At 39.0% G+C, this 25027-nt stretch overlaps 1 protein-coding gene across 10 annotated transcripts in view; it reads right to left on the bottom strand.

Annotated features, from left to right (window-relative positions):
• The window catches only part of CUNH14orf132 (chromosome unknown C14orf132 homolog), a 234467-nt gene that overhangs the window by 149321 nt on the left and 60119 nt on the right, over positions 1-25027 (bottom strand). For 9 of the 10 annotated variants that reach the window (XR_001860238.1, XR_001860239.1, XR_001860231.1 and 6 more), the window contains one exon: positions 8046-8164. The gene's annotated coding sequence lies outside the window, so the exon portion shown is untranslated. Of the gene's footprint in view, positions 1-8045; positions 8165-16483; positions 16506-25027 lie in introns of those variants that run through there. The other variant, XR_001860232.1, reaches the window with a different exon arrangement.

Below are 25027 nucleotides of genomic sequence, written 5' to 3'. Positions count from 1 at the left end.
GGGGGGGCGCCGGGAGCCGCTCCAGCTGCCCACAGCAGGGCTGTGGGGGGGTTCCACGGCTGGAACAGGTCCATCGACTCCAGGATGGCCGTGGCCCAGCCCGGCCTGGCCCAAGCAGGGCCTGGGCTGGACCCGCTGGCCCCAGCATGGGGCCCACAGCCACCTGTCCCAACACCAGAAATGAGACAGAGTTATGGGGGGAGTTTCCTATTCTTAAGTGTGGATCACAGAGGTGGTCACAACTTTAAGTGGCTTAAAGAATTGTCCATATTCAAACTGGCCATCTGATAGGTTCTGTTAGGTCACAGAGGAAGCTGTAAGCACCCCTTTGCAAGAACATCACTTCCGGGACTATGCTTGCTAACCCATGACAGCAGAAGCAGGACAACCTAACTAACCCTCTTGTCTGTGAGAGCCTGTATTTTCAGAATAAGATTCACCTCCTTTGATTTATCTGATCCCTCAGAAGAAACCACAGACATACACAGTACAAACAAACCCTTCTCATGATGCAAGGAAGAGATAGATACTTCTAAATGGGAGTGAGAATCACAAAGCAAGCACTATATTAACCAGAGGTAATAGTAACAAGATGACATGGTGTCCCCTTATCGAAACTTTGAGCTAAAAGCTTGTGCAAGCCTGACAGTTAGAGACTCAAACCATCTCCTGGACATTGGTATTTATATCAAGTACTTTGGATATAATGTACTTGATATAAATGTTTCTGTTCTATAAATGTTCTGAAACAGAACACTCCTTAATTCACTTAAATGGCTGAAAAATGGATGTGGTGATTATAATTTATGTTATAGATTAGAAGTCAAGTGCTCTCATGCAGGTTATAGGAACTCTGAATATGAGATCTTCTCCAGCCTAGTGGCTCAAACTCAAAATTTCCATCTTCCACCAGCATGGCTTATCAATTTTAGAAGCTTTTGATGGGAATCGCTTTCCTGAAGAAGCTCTGTCATCATGCAATAAAGAATTCACTGTTCCCATAAACTAAGGAATTTGCTGCTCAAATTTACTAACAAATTGAGAATGTAATTTCATTTGAAAATGAAAAATAAAGGCAAAGTCACTGTTAAAGAGAATTCATCTGTGAATGGCAAATTGCTTCCCGAAGCAAATGCACTCATTACGGTCAAAGAAAGGATGAGATCTCCCACAGTTAAATAAAACTAGTAGGAAAAATAATTGCTTGATAAATCAGAGTAATTAAATTTTGCACATGTGAATGCTACTGCACCTCTGTCTTCAGTACAACAAGGCCAGCCCTGTAGCAGAGAAACAGCACATAAAGCTCAGCATTTACTACCTGAAAAATCTATTACTGAAAGAAATAGCACACCTCCTCCCTTTTAACTCTTCATTAATGAGGAATGGGAAATCTTGCCCCACAAAGCTTTTGGGATCAGAGCAGCCAAAAACTGTGGTGATGTTATCTAGCTCCAGTTCACCTCTTGCAAACATCCCATCGATCATTAGTGTGTCTTCTAGCATTTAAAAACCACAAAGCGATAGACTCTGCTTTTCTTTGGGAACCTGTCTGACAGGTCATTTGTTAATTGGTCTGCCTTATATGTTAATTTTTGTATACCAGGTAAATAACTGTTTCCCCTTATAAACTGCCATAGGAAAAACACCCATGAGGCCTTTAAACTTTATAGGTACTCTGATTGCTCTGTATTGGTTCTGAAAAGAAGCTTCTGCTGCTATCCTTTCAAATTCCAAAAGTTAATTCCTGACCATTCAAACTATTTTTGTGTTTAGGCTATTTAAACACAGTTATCTATATTTAGGCAGGCACACATCTGCCTGCTGCAGTCAGCAGTAATCCAGCCAATACAACCTAGTGCACAATTCAGTTCACCCCAACCAAGGGAACCAGCAGCTGCAGAGCTGAATCATTCGCTCAGCTCCAGTGAATCCAGCCTTGATCTTTATTGACTCTAATAAGGGCTTTGATACGGAGGGTTCAATCCATTGCCCACACAGAAGGAGCCAGTGCCATTTGAGATGGACAGCATAACCTGTCTGTCCTGTTGGCAATACATCTTGCAGAGCTGTCAAGGTGCCTTGCATACTCCAGGGCATCTGAAATGGCAGCAGTTCCTGTGTGGGGGTGACTGAAGCAAGCCTTTAGGCCACAAACAGACTCCTGCAGGTAGGCATAACAAATTTAGGCAACTCGGTTGTCAGCTGAATCTCTGGAATTTAGGAATTTGAACCGCTTTATCTGGAAAGGCCATGATACTGCCACAGTATACGTAGCACTCATAAGAAGTAGCTTATTATGGTTTCCCTCCTATTCAAGAGACTGACAAGAGAAAAGCGCAGCACAAGCTCATTCATACATGTTCCTTAGGAGTACAAGGATGCATTGTATATTCTGTCTTCAGAACCAGTCAAGCAGAAAGCACCAGCAATTACTTTCACAAGAGTTATAGAAGAGTGATTTTGGGCTTAAGGGTCATTTTAAGGCACAGCTATATAATCAGATTTAGATGGTCATAAGTTAACTCCACGTTTTATGTCATCTCAGGTTCGCAGTGCATTTAGACACATTATCACAGGAAAACATTTGAACTAAAAATTCACACCTCTCAGTTTATTCATGCAGGCTCAGTACATGGCAAGCTTGGCTATGATCCAAGCTGGAACTGGCCTGTGCTTCAGATTCTTGGGCAGACATGGCATTAGATACTAACCTTTGAGTATTTAAGTATATTCAGACCTGTGGTGAGCCCCTCACTGCAAGATCACCACAAATTTGGTACATTGAAACATCAGGCAACAAAAGACACAAGAAGCACTGAGAGAGCATATCTATGTAGAAACACATATTCACGTTTTGACAGTCCATTTTTGACAAAAGAGAAGTTGCCTTTTATTAAGAGATCTAAACAAAAAATGGTAATTTTTCCAACAGCTTAATGTTCTGTAAATATCAGTTTCCTGACCAATTTCCTTAAAAAATTTCAGACAATCCTATTACTCAAGTGATCTCTGCATTTAGCCTCCTTTTAACTTCTCCACTGCAACATTTTTGTAGGAATTGACCATAATAAACATGATTATGGATGCAGTTTACACAGGTATAGTTCCTGATATAACTTATCCATTTGGTGGTTAGCTATTCTTTTAGACTAGATACTGCCAGATGACTGAGCGAGTACTTTGAGCTTCTTCCCAACGTGCCTCTTGTGTGTATGCGTCATGTCTGGCAAAAACTGTAGTGTCCACTGAGAAAAGAAGACATGTAGCAGATGCTCGACTGCATTTCTTTTCCTGCTTGACTGCAGTGACTGCTCTGAGAAGTAAACAATCCACTCGGTGAAACAAACTGCTGCAAATGCTCACTAAGGGTTGTTATGTACTCCTGAATTTTTATCAGCTATATCTCATCTCTCCAGGCACAGCCCACACTTCCTATTGCTCCAAGACTGTTTTATCTATACATAGGATAGGATTTTTTGTTTGCTTTTGTAAGATACTTATTCTTGGAATTAGTTCCTGCTTTTTTACTAAGGGATGGCATGTTTTATAAAGTATTCAGTCTCTAAATCAGACAGTGAGAGAAAAAAGTATGATGTCTCCCATTTTCAGATTTGAAAGGGCAACTAATGTCAGAAAACAAGATAAAAAAGGTGACCTTAAAACAATCTGGTTCATGAAGACACTGCCTTTTAATCTCAATGTCCAATTTATGTCAGTGCACATGCAGGGTGAAGACTGCAAAGTAAGACTAATGAGTATGGCAGAAACATATGCAGTAATTCACCATCATAACAAAGCATAGCACAATTATCAAGAATTTCCTGTAGACTTGCCATGATTACATGGAAACAAATTGTTTTGTCTGCTCAGTTAGAAGTGCAAGAATGCTGAACCAAAACCCAGAACGGGATTGTTGCCACCTACATGCACAAATCATCCCTTTAGCATACAACAAATGTACAGTTCGTCTTTTGTTTTGGGTTTGAACACTGAAATTGTAGTCATTCAGTGCATGACCAAATGGGTCTCCATGTTCTGCAACAGGACACATCACAAAAACTATGAGAAGAAGAGGCAGTTGGCTGCAGGGTTAAAGGAGTTAATGGATGTAATCACGATACCTTTTTCATGCTTGCCAAAGACTTTATTGAAGCAAAAATTTCAAGTAGGAATGGAAGGAAGGGAAACCTTTAATTAGTTGGAATTTACTTACTTAAAAAAACCTCATCTCTGCTGGGTGCATCTTCCTGAGAAAACACTAACATCAGCATCACTTTGTGAGTAATTGGGTTTGGTCCTGCTCCTGGTGTTCAGCTACCTGGAGTACAGTTTAGGCTGCTGTTTATTTGACTCTCCTCCCTGAGGACCACTCTTCTGTAGGAGAATTAAAGCTATGCAGTGCTTACACAGACATTTCTTGCACTTCTGCTGGAGAACAAGACCCATTCTGAGTAAGCACTAATAATAGACAACACTGCAAGTAGCTGCTTGGGGCTCACATGCCTGAGAGACATAATATTAAAGAAGAAGTAAGTCACTGCTGAAAGGAGCAGATAGATTGCATTTGCTATCACAGATCTCTACTGTGTTTCAGTGATCATGCCACTTAGGTAAAGTGGGACTCTGAGAGCTAAAGTCTAATTAAAATAAGTGGGCGTTACATAACCATGCTCAGAAGGCAAATTTTCTGCAATATTCCTTTGTGACTAGAAGCTGCCTTTCTTTAAAGCATTTATACAGCTCAAGCTCTAACAATTTAATGGTTGGAAGATAATAAGGAGATAAACTAGATTTTGGTACACAGCAGTCAAATTAATTCCAGGGGTATATGTAACTCTTAGCACTTAAGTCCCATAACCACATCATGACCCATATCAATTGTAAGGTCCTAGTTTTTCAGGGAAGGTTGGATAGCACACATCACACAACCCCTTTTTAGAAGATGACATCATGCATCATGACAAAAGTCATGTTTCAGGGAATACCTTAGCTCCACCAGGGTATCCACTATGGCCAGGGCTGCATTGCTGAGGCTCCAGGGATGCATCTGGCCCAGGGAGTGAATTTAACCTTCCTGTCCTTTCTTTTGTTTTGTTTTAAGTGGTTTTCCTCTGTTGCTTTCATGTTTTTCTTCCTCACATCATTTCCTTTATTGCTCTTGTTTTTTCTCCTTTTCTCTCTCTCTCCTGGTTACTTCTAGATTAGCTCCAGGATGGGAGGTCTCATGGGGAGCCCCACTTGGCCCCTTTCTGCTAAATACAGCAGCCAGTCTTGGCAAAGTGAAGACATTCTTATCAGAAGCAATGGGAAACACTGCTGGGAGGGTCTGCTTTGGGTGTCACAGGTTGGTGATAGTTTATCACACTACTGCAGTCCAGGTAACAGTGCCGCCACTGTGCTCTGCCAGCACTTCTCTGAATTACACCCATGAAGGAACCACGTAAGGTACAAAGAGCTAAGTTGACTCACTGTGTCAGAGCCTGGTTTGCCAGCATTGCTTTCTTAAGGAATGCTGCACAAGACTCAGTCTCCAGTGAGGGGGAGCCTGCTGCAATCAACCTTATGGAGGAAAATATGTCAGCCTCAAATTAATTTCACTGTATGAATGAATTCTGCCAAGTTCCTGGAATTTTCACAAACCAGTTTAACCTACCCTTAATTTACTGATCTACTTTTTAAAATGTAAACAACTTTCAAATAAGATTTTATTGCATTTGAATATAGTTCTTGTCATGTTCTGTACTTTTCTGCTTCATTTCCAAAGAATGTTGTGATGATTAACTCATGCATTATGTGATGCCATGTGCAATGCTCCCTTGTGACAATAACTCAAATTGTTATTTTCATGCTATCTTCCTGTCTCTCACTCTTGTTTTATTTTTACTCTATCCTTTTACTCATTTGAACAGAAATGTTTTCCAGAATATATTTCTGTCTCCTTTTGCCAACTGACTGCCAGCTCACAGTCTAGAACAACAGGTAAGTGAAAGCATCCAGCTACCACAGCTTTGTTTCCAGTTGCTACAGAGCTCACTTTCCCAGGAATTCTCCTGGACCTTCATCTGCAGACCTCAGTCACTCATCAAAACATCAGCAAGTTGTATGTGAGCTCTTTGAATGCCTGGCTAGCCAATGAGGAATACAGCAAGGGTTTAGTTCAAACAAGCAACGACCAAGCTCCTAGCTTTACAACTTTGTTATACTCAAAATAAGATGCAGCACTTCTTAACCTTCATTCTGGACATCAATAGAGAAAGAGAGCTTCTGGACATTAATTGATCACGTATTGGATTGGAAATTATTTTTTAGAATATCAATTATTCTTAACCTGAATAAAGATGCAGATAGATCCATCTCATTTTACCATTTGAATAGAAGAAATAGGGCTAAAATTTTAAAGTCCCATAATTCTGACAGTGACGTAGGAACTCGTGTAACATGCATGGAGAAGCTACAGCAAGTGAAAATCCTGAAAAATCTAGGAGAGAAGAAGCTGACAGCAGAAGACATGTAATCAAGGGAAATTTGAGGATTTTTTTGAAATCTAGTTGTCCTTGATCACACCAGTAGCAGCCTGTTACTATTCACAAACTCCATATCCCAAATCTATCTAGAAAATGGTAAGAAAACTGAAGATAGGAAAATTCAGCTGTCAGGAGCAGGCACAGACTAATCACCTATTTTCCACCAAGTGTTCCAACAAAGGAGTAACCAGAATAAAACCAGGAAAGTCTATGCAAATAGATGTTTGAGGTTAATAGCTCTTGTAAGCCTATCCAGGGCTGGCACTAGGAAACTCTGTCATCCCATAACAAGAAATACAGTCAAAAATGATTAATTAAGAGTATTAAGTCCCCCCCCTTGTGAGGGCAGAACTGTTCTCAAAATACTTTAAGCAGTAGTTCTAGTTTAGCTTTAAATACACGAAACAATGGCTTTACTATTCCTTGTCTTGAAATCTATCCAAGTTTAGAATTCAGTATCCAGTCCTCAGTGGCTTTTGCTGTTCTCTACTTTCAGTTGAGATATATACAACAGAAAAGTGTAATTTACATTAGGTGGCCCTATATGAGTGTGCTCAATCAGTAAAAATGTTTTCTTTTCTGCATATAGAGGCTATATGGATGCAGCCTCAACAGCTGCCAGACATTAGGATGGAAAAGGCCTTAGTCTTTCACATCACAGCCTGATCACCTGTTCTTTTATCCTATTAATCCCACAGAGAGAACACCCCAAGGAACATCCCCAGTCAGACTGTTCCTCCTTGCTGTCAAGGTCACTTGTGGACGTTAGTAGATATTCATCCTTAGTCAGTAAACTGAAAGACATTTCACTTTCTTTGTACATCCTCATCTAATAATGCTTCTCTCTGAATTGCCTCCAGTTCACTGCACTGTTAATTAACTTTTATGCACTACCAGAGATGAATGCATCTCAGCAGTGACTTAAGTGATTTTTATATTCATAAAACACTTCAACCTATATTAGTCAAATTTTTCTCCCCTTGTAATGCTTTTGCATTTCCATAGTATCTCTATGTATGTAAAGTAAAAAAAGGTCAGAGAAACAGAGGAAGTAAAAATTTAAATACCACTATTTGTCTTTGCCTGAAATACTCAGTTAGGGAAAAAAAAATTTCTCTGTTTCAGCTCTGTACTTTCTATGAGTCATTTGCATTATAAACAACAATATCTGAGCCTTGCCTTAAATAACAATATAAGAGGAGCTTAGTTGTTTAGAATATTGTTTTCAGCCAAAGATTCATGTTAAAAAAAACCAAAACAACTCAAACCATGTAAGCATTACAAAACATGTCACTGTAGCAAGGATTTCTTTAACAGCCTGCAAACAGCACACAGCTTTTCCTGCACATTTTAAGGCCATATTTAGAGTTCACAAACACTTTCAGTTTGTTCACCTTATTATTAGAGAGACCATTTGCAAGAGTAAACAGTTCATACACTGTCTGAACCTCTTAGCATTACAATGAACATGGATATAAAATTATTTAGTTATATAATAGCAGAATATGTCTGACTTACACAAATGTTGAATCATTTAGAGTTTAAAGCAGAGGTTTCCCAAACTGGTGGTCTACAGACTTCTGTCAGTGGTCTGCAGCTGAAGGTTTATGGCTGTCTGGGTACACAGTATTCATTTCCTATGGATAGTGGGGAGAGAAGAGATTAATAACAAACAAATTGAATAAGAAAAAATACATCATTTTATCAACAGCAGTAAAACATTTTTTGTTAAAGGAAGTAGCCCTACAATTTCTGTTAATAACTTTTGCATTTTATTACAATTTTGTCAAACAGGTTGTTTATACTGAAATTTTCTTTATCAGACTGTTTCCTCTTTTCCAACCAAGTCATGGGAAAAAGACTACACAAGATGCTATTTACAGGATATTTGCAACAGGCAAAACACCATGAACTCAAAAAAAGGTAAAAAAGGGAAGTGTCATCTAGCTTAGGAAGCCTGATGACACTCATGATGGCTAAAATGCAAAAAGTGAATGTACAAGAATTTAAGCAAGAAAAGGGAGGTAAACAATTACAACTTAATATTTTGGGACAAAATCAGGAAAGACATAACCATCTGGTGCTCAAAGACTTCACAAAGAGGGATACTACAGGTCCATGAGCCTGCAAAAGGAAGATCAATGAAAACATGGGTGTGCTGAAGGGCAGAGAACTTGCACTGAAAAGGTTAAATGCCTTTCTTGCCTTTGTCTTCACAGGTAAAAGCTGCTCCTGGACCTTTGTGTTTCTGCAAAGAAGAGGAGCAATCATCAGCAGGGGAGCAGTAGTCCAGGAACTGCCTACAGACTGGACATACTCAGTGTAAGGGGCTCCTTTAGTTGTCCACAGAGATCTCCAGCATGACTGTGAGGTTACTGCCCATCACCTGGGGAAAACTGCAGCAATCAGAGGAGGGCCCTAATGAGTGTAAACAAGGCTAACATATGTCCATTTTAGGGAAATGATGGCTACAACAGATACCAAGCCACAATCCAATACATAGGGACCCTAATAAACTCAGGAAACAGGACAGCAGAAACCTCATGAAGTTCATCAAAGTATCACCTTGGAGTTCTAAGCAAAATAAATTAATATCTTTTTGGCCCATTTTGGGGTAAAAACATGATTGGTTTTAGGATAGGCCCAAGTATGTTTTTTAAACAAATAAAATGTTCAATATTTATGTTTTGTCCTACTCTAGGTAAAACATGTCATATTTCAGTACACATAACTTCCATAAACAGTTGCAATGCTCAAGAATCGGTCCATATATATTTCTTTCCCATGGGCCTCCTTGTTTGACACATCATGTTACAGAATCCCCACTGTAGCAGTTGCTGAATTTGGCACAGTATTATATATAGATACAGAAAACCTTTGGCCATGGTTTTGTTAGACCTGCCTCTGTGACTGTCACAATTCCCCTTTATTCTTCTGTCATTGTCTGCTCATCTTATTTAACGTCATCATTCTAATTTCCATGCTAATAAACTCACATTAAAAGCCACAGATAAAAAGAGGAACCAACATGTACTACTACACAGAAAATATACCTTCAAACTGCTGTCTTGCTGTCTCAAAAACACATTTCAAATTATGTTTTTTTTCTTTTTTTAAACTAGTGATGGCTAAAATCAAGTTCAGGAATACATTCAAGAATATTTTTTTATTAAAACATAAAAAATTTCCACTGCCACAAAGTGGAGACTCAATTGCTCAACAATCACAACCAATTCCAAACTTTCTCAGGTCTAATGAAATCTCTGCTTTAACTGTATTAGTTATCCAAGTAGTACAACTTGCACTGCAGGATATAAAAGATTCATGTCAGTAGAGATTTAAGCTCAGAGAAGTAGAACAGTACTTGATGGTTAGTGAACTGCATTGGAATATTCCTTAAAGCAATTTCTCTTTTTCTATGTCTATGTTACAATATATTTTATTTCATCCAAGCCAAGTGAAAACTTCAAATACTTAAACAAGTTAGGGGTTTACTGCTACTCCAAAACTCAAGAAGAACTTGTGGACATCCACACTTGTTTCATAGAGAAACTGCTTTCAGAAAAGCAAGAAATTTTGATATTTGCTGATTAGCCCTAAACTTATAAGGAATAATGAAAAAGAACAACTCTAATGAAAGCAGTGGATTAAGTAGGAAGAACCTTTCCAGAAGGGTAATTTTGGAAGCTGAAATACACTGTAGTGAGAAGGAACCTGCATGAAAGATACACTGCAGTTCTTTCCAAAGCCTCTGTTTTAGTTTTCACCTAGTGAGACAACAGTGAACAATGGAACAATGGAAACAATAATTATATTGGTGTCCCGTATTTCTATCTTTAAATAGTTTTTCCTCTCAAATATGTAATTCTAATGCTGCATTCTCTGAATATTTTAAGCTTGATTATTGAGCTCCTGCAACCTATTTTATACTGTTTGTGCCAGGCAATAACCCAAAAGAAGGAAAACAAGCTAATACTTGGAGAGGTGCTGTGAGAATAGCTACCTACCCACATGTACATAACCAGAATTCACAGTGCCATCTATGAAATCTAATGCTTAGGAAAGTACAAAAACTTTGATTCAATCATCAGTCCGTTGTCTGAGTTCACCACAAATTTTCAATTTACTTCAGTTACCTTAGTGTCCACAGGAAAAAAAACTTGTATTCAATTGACCCCTCCCATTTTTTACACTCTTCAGATTGTTGCGCAGCTTAGGCTTACATACAGTGAGGTCAGGCAGATCAAACCTGGCAAAATTGGGGCTTTCTGTCAGATTTGATAGACAACATCATTCCTTTCAGAGCAAACAATTCTGTCTTCTCAAGCCTGTGGATTTCCTTTCATTGTCTATCATTTTGCTTTTCACACATATCATACTTACCCATGTATATTTTCACCTAACCATACTTGCTTGGGCTACAAGCACATGTCCTGCTTCAACCTCACTCTATTTTTATCCCTATTCCATGTTGTTAGCAGCTGCCTGTTGGGACTACTGTTCCCACTGTAACTCCAAACCTGTTTTGGTACACACAGCTCCCTGTTTCTCCCACCTTCAAAAATCCAGCATGTTCCTATGATAGTTTATGCTGCCACAAGGATTTGTGCAGCCCCACACCAAACCATGTCAGGGAATCAATGTAAATCAAAGTTTAACAGGCAGAAAAGCAGTGAGACTCTTTCTTCAACAGTGATGGATTATGTCATCTTCAGCTACTTATATTACTATGGCATCAGCATTAAGAACTCTAGCTTCAGGAATTCTGACCAGCTCTGATGCATGAACAATTAATGTTCTAAATATCCCTTAACATACCAATCTTGTTCGAGATCACAATGTCTGGAGCAGGAAAGTTTAATCCTCCCCAGCTTCAGCCTATCTGCAAGCAGTCCAACTTTTTATTCCCAGGACATGTCTGGGAAGCATCACAGCATGTTAGCTCAGAGACAGCAACCTCTTCTCTGTCATTGCCTTCTCCAGTGGGGAGTGTGATGTATCCAAGACTTGGGATCCCTGGTTCAGCTTAACCTGAAACACCTCAGGAGCTTCTCCCATGGGTTCTCTTTTCTTATGCATCCCTTATGCTCTCTGTTCTTCTGTGAGCTGCAATTTTTAAACACTGTTGAGACAGACAAGAGTTACAGGCCATTTTATTTTTGAGATTGGTGTGGATGGACAGAAGAGAGACATAAATTTCAATCTTTCTCTAGACTTCATTTTTGTTCTTTAACAGTTTAGTCTCCTAGTTTAAATAGATAGATAGGCAATTTGAACTTGAAGCATCTGTTGTCTCAGGAAAAGCATGATCATCATCCCTCTAAGTATTCTGCTCATGTGTAGTGATCCATACCAGGCCTTATACTTTGGAAGGTTTGTGGTTCGAAATGTTAATTAACAGTTATAGTCCATTTCCATATGTCTTCCTCTAAAGGTTACTGCAACAACATTTCCTGAATATCCTTTAACAATTTAATGGTAGCCTGGCAGTGGTATCATGACAAATAAATTTAACTGACATACAGGTTGCAGTGGCAGAATACAAAGTATAATAAAGCAATGTACTTATTATAGAAATGTGACATGAAAAACATTGACCTGTGGTCCCAAGTAATTTTCATAAGACAAAAGCTTTCATGGTAATAAAAACAAATCAGTCAATGTTCTGAAAGACTGATATAATAAACCATCAGGAAAGCTATTCATCTGTGTTAACTCCATTTAGCAAAAGAGGAGTCATTATTATTCAAACTTTGTACTTAAAAGTTTGGTGATAACTTTAGCTGCACTATGACAAAGTAGCCTTCTTGATTAATAGGAGATACCTCCAGAAATGGCAGTGGGACTCAACATGGAAACATATGCTACCTTTCTGATCATATTGAACAAAACCAGTTTGACATTAGGAACACAGGACTGGACTTAAATGACAGAATATTAATCACAGAGAAGCTACAAATAGTGCAGTGGCCCTGCATGAAACATTGCCATATCCAAGAGTTCATATATTGACAAGCAACTAGAACATGAGGAGGATGGAAGAGGGGTCAGGAGTGCAAATAATTTTTATGGGAAGGAGAAAAAGAAAGGAAAAAAGTTCTTTCAGTCCATGAATCCCAAACTGATTCTCAACAAATGCATACTACACTGCTTTTCGAGAGAAACAAAATTGTGCTTTACAGTTTTATTTTCAAGGTGAAGAAGTTGTATTGCTATAGCCACTGAGAAAGAGAGAAATTAAGTGAATTACAAGCAGTTTGAGGTAAAGGTAGGAAAGAACCACAGGTTATCATTATAAACTGTGCTTTCTAGACGTAAGTTCATCCTTACACACACACTCAGCAGACATCATTTCTTGAGGAGCTGAAATGTCATAATGATTCTTTTCTTTATGAGCCTCACTCATTTGCAAGCATCTTTGTGGTTATAAATGAGACAGTATTTGGAAATATCAGGGTACCAAATAACTAGCTGGGAGTTTTTCAGAATACCAAGAAGATCTCCTTTTTATCCACTCCTTTCCTTACCCTGCACTGAATTTTGGAGACTTTACACACTTAACAAACCAGTTTTGTCTTTATCTATACCACAAGCAATTCCACCTAAACCCAGTCAGGGTTTTTTTCCAATTGCACAAGGTCCACTCAAGTATGCATAAAAGCCAAACACAGACTGTCAGCTGGGATTCTGTGGAATATACCACAAAAAGTTGTGAACTGTTTATTTGAGAAGGGATAAATAGGCATGCAGTGCAGAATAGAAAAGCAGAAAAAAGGAGGTAAATGAAAGGAATGGATTATACAGGCAGAGCTGAAAAAGGCATTACAGATAAAGATGTGCAACATCTCTGCCTGATTAACAAAATATAAGGTAGTCAATCTATGACTGAATCCTGCAAAAAACAAGGGTGTTTGAAAGTTCTTCAGAGGACTTTTCCCTGCTGATGCAACATGAATGGTTAAATATGATGAACATAATACGGAGGGATTCCACTTGAATTCAGATCTACCAGGCAAATTGGTAGACAATTTCATGCCCTGTCATCTTAAGATATGAAATGATAGGGGTAGACAATGAAACAGATCTGAGAAAAAAAATTAGACAATACCCGTGTTATTTGATCTGTGTTTAAAACAAGATTGTCAATAAGCCTCCCAAGACTTCCAAGAACAGCAGCAGGTGCTACATTAAAATATATCATAGTAAGAAAATTAAGGACTTCACCCCCCAGAGAAGACAAAGCACTCAGGTATTCTGGACTGCAGGGAAAAATCCAGTCTCAGCAAAGATGAAAAAACTACTATCCATCTTTAACCAAGTGTAATATTTAATAGTGACTGCTCTTTAAAATCTGAATGACTTTTCAAGGGGAAATTTTAAATACTCTAGTATTTTTTCATATCATACATCTTTAAAAAATAAAATTAAACTTCCATTGCAACTGAATTTACATAATCTAGATAACAACTGTAGTTTCAATTCCCTAGAAAGAATGAATATAAAAAAGCATCGTCTGATTGCAAAAGAAGTTTCCTTTAAGAACTAGTTACTCATACTATTTATTAAAACATTTTATATACTTATATCAGTTACTACCACTTGGATACAATTAGGAAATCCTGTACTTATTTATGGCCATTATTCAACTTTTCATGAAAAAGGTAATTTATCATAAGCATTACAAGCTTTATGATAAATTAACCTTCAAAGGGACTCTTCAGACTTACAAAAATAACATATCATCCTTATTTTTAAGCCTCAAATTGTGCAGCTGATATGAAATAAAAACAAAACACAAAGAAAAACCAAACCAAACATCCCAATATGATATTTTGTCTAACCTTTATAAGAGGCTAGTTGAATGGTTTTTTCTCTTACTGTCACTCTTAGATCAGCTCCTTGTTACAGATTTGAACATGAGCAGTGAACAGAGAACAGCAGAGGGGCATCTGCCATTCCTCAGCCTACATCCCATGCTGTGCCTTTCATGTAAGTTCAGCAGAGAAGCTCCCATCAAGAAAGAGAGAATGCAATGATATTTCTGTATTTCTTTGAGGCCAATTGGCTGAGTTGCTCAGTTGCTTATAGCCTACATAAACTCCAGGGGGCTGGTTCTTGTGGTTTTCTTGCTAAAGAAAAGAGGTGGTGTGCCTTCTTCCCAAAGGTCAGCCCTGCATCCTGTTCCTGGCTCTCCAAACTCATTATCTCTCTGTGCAACATCTTGTCCCATATTCTTTCTGCTCTCTTTCTTCCCCATAACATAAGCACCCCCAAGCTCAATCTTGTGGGCAGCAGGATCTGGTTTTTTACAGCGCTAAGAAACCTTGAATCAGCTTAATTTAGAAATATTTCTCTGCAGCTTCCAAAATGAAAAAAATACATAGAAGGGTGAAGTAGATCTCCTTTATCACTACTGTCACAGCAACTTAGGGAAACTGTATAGACAAACAGAATGTAGACTAACAGTGAATCACTTTGCTCTGGAAGGAATTATTCTCTCTTGATATCACCTGGAAAGAGAGGCAAAAAGGTCTCATAAAGTCAGATAATCAGAAATAAATTTAACAAGATAAAGCAGATGGATGCTTGTCTTGCCATTTTATTGTTTTAGCTTTTAACTTCTGCACAAAGACCTCTGCAAAACCTCAGAAAATTCAGCCAAGGATAGTATGGCTGTTGACCCCATTAAGGGAGTACAAAGATTGTAATGCATTGAAGAGTTTCAAATCCCCAGTCTCCTAGATGTTTTGCAGATAGGGAGAGCAGCAGTGGGACATCCTCTCTCCAGGCAGTAGCTCCTAGAAGGTGATCACAGTACCATGGCCCCAGTCACAGTCATTCTGCAGAGATGACTTTCACTGCTTTTCCAAAAACACTTCTCAAAAAAAAACACTCTTCTTTGCCATAACATAAGCCTTTGTAAGAACTCACAAGTGAGTTAGTCAAAACTACCCATGGTTACAGCATAGGCCCTCTGCACATTTGTGAAGTGCAACGGGAAAGAAGTAGCCACTGCCATAATTAATATATTTATCTAACATATGTCCCAACAGCAGGAAAGCTTTACCTTTTCCTCCACAATATTCTCCATGACTAGGACAACGATAGTCTCCTTGTGCCATATAACTTCTTCAGCCCAGCCTAATGTATGCCCAAATTCAAAAGAGACTATTTTATTTTTATTTTTTCCAGTTCAAACACTATGAAAACTTCAAACACACAAACAAACAAACCTTTTACAAATAAATCTTAGCTATTCTACTGAATAATTTGACCTAATACCAGCCTGATTGATTACCATACCAGAGTGTCTGTGACATTGATATATTTTGAATTGCCCTTATACAGGGGATAACTGTTTACAGGATATTATGTATATAAGCAGTTTTTTCTTTTAGTCTTAGCTCTGTGAACAGGGCTAACCCTAAGGCAAAGCCTAAGGCAGAAAGTGAAATACATTTTTTAAAGTCTGTTTGTTAATTGAGCCTTAAACTGCTTTCCTGTTCCTTGCCAGTTTTATCCTAACATAAGAACAAATCAATGTTAAGGCAGTCTGCCAGATGCTGGCCAACTCAGACTACTCTGAGCCTCCTCTCTTCCTTGGCAGCTGAGATCTCTCAGCACTGTTCAAATTTTGCTCAGCATCTAGCAGCATTCAGCCCTAAATGGACTGCAATCTGCACATGAATATTTTAATTACAGGCTGCTATGCAAAAAGAAAACAACCAGCTATGCACAGGCAAGTCAGCTAAGAACTTGTAAGCTCTGTGATAGCAATGGATTTATAATTTCAGTCTGTTTATTATGCTTTTGGCATCTCCCTCTAAAATGTTGTGTTTAAAGGCACTGCCAGCTAGGTGCCTTGTTTGAAAAAGAAAAGTGGAGTTGTGTTGTTGCCCTCCTGCAGTCAGTGCAGAAACTGATGAGAAAATGAAGGAATTTCTCAGACCACATACCTGAAATTCCCTGTTTTCCTGAAGGCCATCGGACTGAAGGAGGATGATCAGTAGCTTTCAGAAAAGAAAAAGACTGCATCTGGCAGCAAGAGGAGGAGGGCAAAGAAGGGTTGAGTACCAGCCAGGCTGTTTTCAGACCTGGATCAAATGTACTGGAGTGACATGAAGCACCCAACTCCCGCCTACTTTCCACAGTGAGACTGCACGAAAACAGGCTCTGCTAGGGCTGGAGTCACTGCCAAAAGCAGCAACTATCCAGGCACCCTATTTTGGCACTTCACTTCCCCTTTAGGACTCTGTGATTCACTGCCTAGGGATATGGACAACCAGAAGATAAAAGAGGAAGAGCCAGGAGTAAAATAGCAGGGAGGAGTTTTCTTGGAGAGACAAAGCCTAAAGGGATAAAGGTGAGAGACAGGCAGTTATGGGGAGTCTACACGGAGATTTGAGCTGCAGTAGGATACAGGGGGATGGTGAAGCTGTTAGGATGGATGTGAAAATGGAGTGAGGTGACCCTGGCAGAGATATCCTTATACCGTTGCCAAATGGCCTCTAAGAAAGATCTTGATTGAACAGTTACCCAAATACCTGCATTGAAAGGAAAGAAGTTAGTAATCAAAGAGGAAACAGCCTAAAAGAAGTTTTCAATATTTTCTCCTTGAGTCTCGCTCTACAAAAGTAATTTTTTCATCTCTTTACCAGCCTACCAAACAGCCAGACAAAGCTGGAAAATAAGCCTGTTTGGAACTACAACAATCAAGGTAATTTAAGAGGAGAGAGAGAACTGCTTGGCTAGTTTTTCTCATCTTTATTTTTAACTTAGCAGTGAAAGGGAGGGAAAGTTTCTTGATAACAAAAATAAAAACATTAATGCCTTTCAGAGGCATCACCATCTCTTGAAAAGGGCTCGGCCAGAGTGTAGGTAAAAGCTGTGAGACACCTCAAAAGATAACGAATCTGACACTTGCATGACATTTCCAGTTTAACACTGAACTTCTACTTTCCCACTAGACTGAAAGGTTCATCAGCTACCAGATGCTTTTAAGCGCTTGGGGGAATGAAGAGAAATATTATGTTTTCCTGTCTAGGTGCTCTACTTTAAACTGTCTATGATCACACCTTTTTCCTGTTAAAAGCCACTGTACATTGCTTTAAAAAAACTTCAGGGTTGCCAAAAAAAAAAAAAAATCAAAATTCAGTATCATCCTGCTATCAATTCAGACCTAGTCTGCTTTTCATCAAAAAGCTTCTGTATCTCCTAAAAGCTTTGATGAACCTGATGAGAGACAAAGGTTGAGACAGAGACCAAGTGAATCTCAAGCACTTAGTAAAGTTTTGTTCTCACACTGAATAAACTGCGAGAGAATTGCATTGAAGTTTGTTGTAAGTTTGATGCTTGTTCATGTTCCTAAATCAAAGAAAATTGCAGAATGTTTGGTCACAGACTTTTAGAGGCCATTAGTTTTACTAGACTTTATTGCATGCACACAGTCTCTATAAAAATACCTAACAAGACTGAAAGAACTTCCACATCTAACATAAATGTGCTCAAATATAGGAAAACAAAATAGACCTGAATATGAGGATTTCTAATCCAATGGACAATTCATGAGCTTGGACTGCGTCTTTGTAAACGTATGCCTGATAATATTTACAACTATGAAGAATAATATCATCATCAATTCAATTTTTCCCATCTTTGGATAATACCTTCCTCCTAGCAATGTCTTGGATGTCTTTCTATAAATATACACAACACTTACTAGATCCTCTATACTGTTCAAGACAAAACTTATTAAAACATTTGGTAACAACAACCCCCTGCAGCTCTAGACTGGGGGCAGAGTGGCCGGAAAACTGCCCAGCAGAAAAGGACGGACCTGAGGTGCTGGTTGACAGCAGCTGAACATGAACCAGCTGTGCCCAGGTGGCCAAGAAGGCCAGTGCCATCCTGGAATTCTGTGTCAGCAATAGTGTGGCCAGCAGGCCCAGGGCAGTGATTGTCCCCCTGTACTTGGCACTGGTGAGGCCGCACCTCAAATCCTCTGTTCAGTTCTGGACCCCTCACAATGAGAAAGACATTGAGGTGCTGGAGCGTGTCCAGAGAAGGGCAGCAGAGCTGGGGATGGGTCTGAAGCACAAGTCTTATGAGGAGCAGCTGAGGGAACTGGGGTGTTTAGTCTGAGGAAGAAGAGGCTCAGGGGGGGACTTTATATTCTCACTACAACCACATGAAAAGACATTGTAGCAAGGTGGGGTCAGTCTCTTCTGACATGTGTCAAGTGAAGGGTCAAGAGGAAATAGCCTTAAATTGTGCTTAGATTTCTTTTTTTCTCCCCACTTAGAGGGCTTAGGCATTGAAATTAGTTGCCCAGGGAGGTGGTGAAGTCACTGTCTCTGGAAATATTCAAAGAGGCATCTGGAAGTGGCACTTTGGGATATTGTTTAGGAGTGATTATGGTGGTGCTGTGTAGACAGTTGGACAAGATGGTCTTGAAGGTCTCTTCCAACACTGATGATTTTGTGATTTAAAGAGGTGGGGTTTTGAAGTCATAATAAATAGCAATAGATGGTTCTTACACGAGTGTATGGCTGAATTCAATCCAAAGATTCTCTTTTCAAGGTGTTAGTGTTAAGCCCCTTGAGCAAATTACCTCTTTTATCCTCACTCTATGGCCATTAGTTAAGCCCTTATATTTATCAGCACTAGTAATCAAAAAATCATCAAGTACAGTCAGAGACAAGCAGACTTAATCTCTAGATTCAGAAGTGTTTGCAGTCCTTGCCAAGTAAGGCCTGTCCCTCCTGCTTTAGCATTAAGTTGCAAAATAAACAATCCCACAAAATTGCATTTCTCAGCTTGGGAACTGCAAACAAAGCCCAAGTGAATGAGTGTTTATTAGAATAAGCTTGACAAATAATAACTTCCCACTTCCCAGACTATCCATGATATATCTATAGATTGCTATCTGTGAAACCTCCATAATAATATATTTTGTTACATGGAGATTGTTGACAGGTGATGACATGGATGTTCACTGGAAAGGACTTGAAAATTAGAATTGCGATATATATATTTATTTTCCAAAAATTCCAAATTGTAAAGATTGAGTTAAGCACATGACTTATTTTGGTTTTGTTTGAGGGGCTTTTGGCAGAACTATCTGCCTACAGAACAGTTTCTTGAAAATTGGCTTAGACCTGAAGAAAAACAACCTAAAGCTATGTAGCAATAGGCGCGCAGGACTGAAATCCCTCTATCAGCACACACACTCATGACTTTTTGATGATACAGTCAGCATCTTCCAACGTTCGAAGTGAAGCTTGATCAAGTCTCCTCTTTGCCACAAGTTGTCAACAGCTAGTTTATTTCTTTACATTTGGTGATTATTTTGTAAATGTTATGGGTTTCCAAGGCATCCAGCATCTTGCAACGTATCATTGCATTTTCCATTAAAAATGCTGAAAATTAAAACTGCCAGCTAAAATATGTTTTAGAGTCAAGTTAACTGGTCACATCTCACTGATCAATGTCAAGGTCAATTAACTGTGAGTTCACACGGTCCACAAGGAACAAGTCCCTAAACTCAGAACATTCAGAATGCAGATGAACAGCAGATGTGGAGAAGCAAAAAAAGAAAGAATTACATGAATACTAGTTTTTCTATGATTATACTATGCTCAGAGTTTACAAGGGGGAAACTGTCCCAAACACAAACAATGTAAGAAATTAACTTCAGAAAAGAGGAATAGGTAAAACACATAAAAATCTTCCCAAAAAAAGCTGATCTAACTCCAACTGACTTAGAATGATTCATTCTCTTCACTGAACCTTTTTAGAAAAGCAAAATAGAAGACATGCAGGCTTCCAGACAGATCCTTACAAAACGGCCAGTAACAAAACACTCATTTTCTGGTTATCTCAACAGGACAACAGATTACAATTGAGTGTAATTTCTGTAAATTTTAAAAGAGAAGCCTGAGACAGAGAAGTTGAAGGAGACAGGAGCAGTGTCTATTTCTCACCCTCTATTACCTCCTTCAATGGCTTTTAGAGGTGGGAGATGAACTCTAGAGAGGGATTTATCTTATACAGGTGTCAATGATATGCATGCTTCTCTCTAGAAGTGTATCTTGAGCTAGTTACCTGAAGCTCTCTAGTGTGGAAGGTATCTTTTCAGCTTTATACCAGCTAGCGCTTGTATTTCAATGCCTTAGAAAGCCTTGAGCAGCCTAGAGAGGTAGCACGGGCGATCTAGCACTTTAGTAGCTCTAAAATCGGTACCTGAATCAGCTGCAAAGCAAATACCATCAGCAGAAGCAAAGAGGGAGAAATATAGCTCCCTGCTCACTCAATTCCCTGCAGTTAGAAGCTTTCAAATGCGACAGACAACCAGAGATGTTCACAGGAAAGTAGCTGAGCTGAGAGAGAGGGCGGAGCCTCCCCTCGACCATCTTTTATTAGGAGAAGGGGGAAGGGGAGGACTGGGGGCGGACCCAGGGTGACCGGCCAATCAGACACTGTCTGAGTTACATTTGGCTTTGCCCGCGCTTGGAACAAAGGAGCTCGGAGCACATGGGCAGGAGCACGTGTCTTTGGGAGGGGGAGGCGAAGCTCAGAACAGGCAGCAACACTCTAGAGGAAAGAAATATGTATTTTTAGGCAGGATTCACCCAACCTATTTTGCACATCTGCTTTACAATACAATTAGACTTTGCTCAAGACAGTCCTGTTCCTTATTGTCTATAAAGGGAATCTCAAAGATTCACTCAGAAGCTGAAGTTTACACTAGAGATCTCTAAGATTAGATATGCCAAAGCTTACCCCTAGGGTCTATAGAATAGCATACAAACTGGTCTGGTATAGAGGAAAGTGAAATCTTTGCCAGAGGAAGTGGCAGGAGTGTGTCGCAAAAAGAACTATGAAGTTTTCTGTCTGATGTCTGCAATCAAGGTGACGTCTGGCTCACATCGTGCAATTTGCCTGTTTGACCTGAAGAACTCAGATCTACTTCTTGCAAAGCCCAGGTATTTGTTCTCTAAGGCATAAATCTATAAAATAAATTTTTGGAAGGCTGAGAAGGGCAAATCTCACTTTCCAGACAAGTCACAACCTCTAAATAATCCTTTAAGATGGTTATGACAGGGACCGATGGTCATGTAAATGGAAAGAGCCAATACTGATCAGATTTTTTGAAAGAACAAAGCAAGGTCCTGGCCCATGAAACATATTAGGATGCTGCCATCAGAACTGAAAGAATAATTTTCAGAGTGTCCTTGCACATACTATTATTACTGGGAGCTCTCCTTTCTGTATTTCATTTTGGATTGCCATCTCTCCCCAGGAAAGCCACCATGAATCACTCTGCAAGCCATTCATGTCACCATGTATGTTCTCTGAGACCTGAGCCTATTCATGGATGTAGCCTAAACTCCATCTGTGACTTGGACCATCCCTCCACTGAGTTCTGGAAATACATATTTCAAAATTGCATCTTTATACCCATTATGAAGTTTGGAATTTCTATCAGTAGATAAACAAAGAAATTATTATAAACAAATTTTTATTCCCATCCTCTTTACTCCCACACAGTGTATTTAAAGAGTCCCTTAAGTACATTATCAAATACACAATAAAACCATAGCCAATGATAATGATGAGTGATGAGAGAAAAGTGTCCTGGCAGGTGTCTAATAGAACAAAGTCACTCAACAGGAAGTATCTGGTACCATTTAGTATATATAGCTCTCAAACTCATTAATTTTTTTTCAGATTTCAATATCCAGAAGTCATCAATTCTATTTTTTTCCAGTGAATAAAATTTTTCTTCCTTTTGTCCACAATTATTGACAAGACTATTATCTAAATGAGTATTAGCTCTTTCTTAATTAGCAGCCAATTCAGCTGTGACTTGCACACAAAACCTTGTCTATTTTAATAAATGGTTACATTGCTTTACCACTGCTGAGCAATTAATTAACTCAGAAACTGCATTTGGTTTTTTATGCATTTTCCTGGCATTTGCATTGTGTACTAACCCATGCCACTGTCACATTGACTAAGAGTTTTATTCCCAATCTAGATTGCTTATGAATATCAAAAAAAAAAAAGAGTCAATTAGTGGCTTGGAACAGGAATTCTTCTCTGACACCTATTTTTCCTACTCTTCAAGAGCAGCCAGCTGACGTCTATCTGCCTAAATGGAGTCCAGTTACCTGCTCACATGTCTGGAAACCTGTGCAACTCAAAGTATTTTGCAAAATATTTTGCTTTCCGATCATTCCCCCTGATTTCCTATGTTTATTTACTATGAATAAAGAAGGCCTGGGATCTCAGACCCGATTCCTTGCAGTCATTCACAGCAGTGAATATCACACAGATCTAAGCCTTCACAGAAGCTGCCCGTGATATTTGTCAACTTCAACAAGCTGTACTAACTTAGACCAGCTTCAAACCTTGCTTAGGGTATTTTACATCCACTTTGCCATAGCATGCACGATTACACAAGCTGCAGGGCAGAAAAGTGAATAATTCAGCCCCCTTTCCTCCTCCGCCCACATCTTTCATTTGTATGTAAAGCACCTACTCCATTCCCAGAGATATATAGCTAGGTAACATAAGCAAGCTAATGAGGTATAGCCTTGAGGCGTGTCAGCTCTATGTGCTTTAAAAGTGCCTACCTTTCCAAACATAGAATTGCTATGTAAATACTGTCCCTGGGTTTTTTTTAACTAATAATAAAACCACATGAAAGTATAGTACCATGTTACCCACTGTTTATAAGCTCCATGCAAGATGAATACATAGCTTGAGCAGGCAGCCTGCACACCCTGTCCTGCCTACTAGGGTTTTTAGGATTGGCTTTTTATCATGCATCTCAGGAAATATTTTTCTTATCTATGAGCACTGTGCATAGGCTGTCAGAGCATACTGCAGTCCCTTTTCATGTGGGGTTGTTTTGACTTAATAACTCAAGTAGAAGAATGCAAGTAATTTATATGAGCACTTTGCATTAGAGTATTGAATGCATTCTGGTTTTAATTAGAAGGAACAAGAATTGGTTGCAACAAGATCTAAATGCCTGTTGCAGCCCAAAGGATATCAAGGGTTCTCACATTAAAACCGGTGCATGGTAACTGATTCTGATTCATGTCTGTCCACTCTTCAGTGGACACTTCAGATATTTCATCTGTGAGCTTCCTTTTATCACTGTGGCCCGTCTTTCTTGTCTCTACAGCCATATATATTCTGTTGGGCTTGAAGCTTGCTCTATTTATCACTGTGGCCCGTCTTTCTTGTCTCTACATCCATATGCATTCTGTTGGGCTTGAAGCTTGCTCTGAATCATTCTGTTATCTGATTCTAAGGAAATTCACACAGCACTTCAGAAGATGCAAAGTGCTTACCTTTTTCAAATTAATTTTGAAACTCTGGGCATCAAATAGTTTTGTCTAAGGTGAAAGATTTAACATGGGATGTACCCAGGCAAATGCCAGCATCATCCCACCAGTAAGGACTGTCTGTCTTGTAATGGCACCTCCTCTGTCTTTATCAACATCACACAACAAACCAGTAACAACCCTTCAAAGCATGTCTTTCCACTAAGCATTTAAGGGGCTTCATAAACCACAGTTTATACACAGGCACAAACATGCCTGTGATAGTTACCAATTTTCAGACAACAACTCTATGAGTTAAGAGGTTTCATGAGATATTTAAAGTTACATAGCAAGAGAGCTGGAAATAAAGTTCATGCATTCAACTCCTAGCATGGTGTTTGCTACTTAACAATCTTGTCTTAAACCTAGAACCTGACTGGAACAGCAGCAGGATGCAACTTCAGTGTGTAGACCCAGTTTTGCTCTAATCCATGTTCCCTTTTACTTTTAAGTAAAGTGCTGAGAAATCTAGCTCAAAAAAAAGGATGGGGCTAAATCCTCAGCAGGGATAAACCACCTGAGCTCCATTACAAACAGTAGCTATCTTGGTCCTCAGCATAAGTAAAAGATTATTATTCAATTTTTCTATCAAGCAAGTAAATATAATTTACATTCTTTGTAGAATGCTCTCTTTTAGTGGGATGACAAGGACTCTATGTAGATGAAGTCTCTTTCACTAAACTGTCAGTTTATTAGTTAACAGGCATTCTTATCTGACTGTTAAAATGTTGATTAAATGTTTTTTTCACTTAACCACCCTATTTTTATTCATATGCTAAATACTCTTTCAATGATCATTTATTTTCAAAATCACAGAATCATAGAATATTTTGAGTTGGAAGGGACTCAAAGGATCATGCACGTCAAACTCCTAGTCCTGGTTCTATTTTACACACAGAGAAACCACTAGAGTACCAGAACAAGCTTTTCTCAAAGATTGATCTACCATACTTCCTGAACTGGTAGGTTTGATTGCTGATAAAGTGAATAACCTTAGAAATTTTATGGCGTTCCTCAGTAAGCCTCACTAAAGTTCTAACATTAGCATGCAGGCACATGTGTGCCTTAACCCCTCAGCTGCCACTCAAATGCAATCCTGCTGAC

The sequence above is a fragment of the Corvus brachyrhynchos genome, unplaced genomic scaffold (assembly GCF_000691975.1).
Source record: "Corvus brachyrhynchos isolate BGI_N302 unplaced genomic scaffold, ASM69197v1 scaffold1, whole genome shotgun sequence".
NCBI classification, from domain to species: Eukaryota; Metazoa; Chordata; class Aves; order Passeriformes; family Corvidae; genus Corvus; species Corvus brachyrhynchos.
This window is presented reverse-complemented; position numbering and strand designations above follow the sequence as displayed.